Below are 2,304 nucleotides of genomic sequence, written 5' to 3'. Positions count from 1 at the left end.
AGGGTTCAAGAAGACAATGGATAGTTATTGTCACATTATTTGGTGATAATTTTATTTATTTTTTATACTAAGCAGGCAGTGGGACACAATACTTCTGTAAATGCTTGCAATATTATAAAGGAAAGGGTCTTTCCTCCTGTGAGTCCAGGAATCTTGTGGTAAAGAAAAAAGCTGTGTTGATGGTATATGTTGGGACCAGTCAGTAGTATACCAAGTAGGGCTACCTCTCTGTCTCCTCCTCCCCTCTCAGCTCCTCTCTGTCTCTATCCAATAATAAATAAAAATATTAAAATTAAAAAAAACAATGACTATTATTAAAATAGCTTTTACTGAGGAAAATCTGAAATCATTTATATCCTTTTTTTTTTCATTTTTTTAGAGGAGAGTGTGAATTACCCACTACCACAAATTATGCAGCCAATTTTTCCACATTTGGGAAATCTCAGGGGTCAGCACATCTGGAGTGCAATGGATCAGCCTTGCCCTGGGAAAACCACCTTCCTGATCATGGTATCTCTCCTGCCAGGTAAGTATTAAAAACTTTTTTTTTTTTGAGTTTTGTGTGTTATTGCCTTCCAGATGTTGTTTCCTTCAATGAATTTCCTACTTGAGCTTTCTTTACTAAGTTAGCACATTTGCTAAAGGTATACACTACATACCAGCCTTTTGATTTTTAAGTGTTTTTTTTTCTTGTTGTTATTTTTTTATTTTTTACCAAAGCACTGCTCAGTTTTGGCTTATGGTGGTGTGGGAAATGGATATTGAACCTGGGACCTCAGAGCCTCAGACATGAGAGTCGCTTTGCATATCTCCCCTACCTATTTACATCCTTCTAATATATTCTTCAAAATATCAGTGAATTTGTATTAACTATCCCAAGCTACTCTGTAACACAAGTCAAGTGAACTTTGAATGAATGATGGTATTTGGATGACTAGAAATCTGGTAGTCTTTGTATTAGCTGAACTGTAATTTATACTATACTCCACCGAAGCCTTCACTTTCATATTTCTCATTCTTTAACAAAGAGATGGCCTGCCTATACTGTTTCATGTTTTGAGTAATATTTCTTTTTCTAATATTAGTATTTGTTTATATATTAGTCTGAGTCAATTCTGTAATATTTTCTTCTGCTTGGTTAACAAAATCACAATCAGATTTAATGTTAGCATCAAGATTGCAAGAAGTATATACTCATGTGGTAGAGGTAGTAACCAAAACATATTAGAAAGTTAGGGTAATTTAGTTCTGTATCTTCCTTTTAAAAATATTTTACTTGTGTAGGGCACCAAAGTAAAAACCCAGTGGTGAGGGGTAGACATGTAGCTTCCTGGGCCAGTGGGGGGTGGGAATGGGCGGGAGGGATGGGTCACGGTCCTTTGGTGATGGGAATGGTGTTTATGTACACTCCTAGCAAAATGTAGACATATAAATCAGTAGTTAATTAATATGAGAGGGGGAAATCAATTGTATGTCTCAAAGGTTCTCAAAAGACAAACTGAATCTTTTTAATAGATAGGCTACGTGTTTGATATGCGGACTCTCTCAAAAGCCTAGACCAAGTAGATTAGAAGCTTCCAATAGCACAGCTATATACAAGATACTGGGTACTGTACAGCAAACCATAACAAAGGGACTTTTCAAAGTTAACCCAATTAACAAATAATGTGATGATAATATTAACTATTGATTGTCTTTTTGAACCCTAAGACAGCAGGAACCTCACATCTTCACTATAGAGCCCCTACTTCCCCCAGTCCTGGCACCCTTGGATAGGGCTCACTTTCCCGTATGCTTCTCCCAATCCATACCAAATAATATTGCATCCGCCGATCACAACCTAACCAAAGCAACGATTGCCATCTCAACATGCTTCACCTCAGTGTGTATCCAGAGACTTCACGTGTGGAATGACAACCCTTCAGCTTCATTACTCGGGTGAGACCTTTCCTTTTATAGTACACTCTAATTTCATCTCAGGTAGTTCACTTTCTAACAAAGTCCCATAACCTAGACATACACCAGTTTCTGTGAGAGAGAGCGTATGTGCACATGTATCCATAAACTACTGCAAAATATATACCTGAAAGCAGGATTACACTAGAGTTTGCAGTGAGTACCTCCCTAACACTTCCTCTCCACTATTCCAATCTTGGGATCCATGATTGCTCAACAAATTGTTTGGCTTTGTATGTTAACTCTCTTTTCAATCACCAGGTTCCAGATGCCACCAGAATGCTGGCTAGGCTTCCCTGGATTGAAGACCCCACCAATGTGTCCTGGAGCTCAGCTTCCCCAGAGACA

General features: G+C 38.0%; 1 pseudogene; it reads right to left on the bottom strand.

Annotated features, from left to right (window-relative positions):
* Positions 1 to 382: 382 nt before the first annotated feature.
* LOC132533286 (U1 spliceosomal RNA) lies at positions 383 to 534 on the bottom strand (annotated as a pseudogene).
* Positions 535 to 2,304: the final 1,770 nt, after the last annotated feature.

Source organism: Erinaceus europaeus, chromosome 15 (assembly GCF_950295315.1).
Source record: "Erinaceus europaeus chromosome 15, mEriEur2.1, whole genome shotgun sequence".
NCBI classification, from domain to species: domain Eukaryota; kingdom Metazoa; phylum Chordata; class Mammalia; order Eulipotyphla; family Erinaceidae; genus Erinaceus; species Erinaceus europaeus.
The sequence above is the reverse complement of the archived record's forward strand: the minus strand, read 5'-3'. Positions and strand labels throughout refer to the sequence as shown.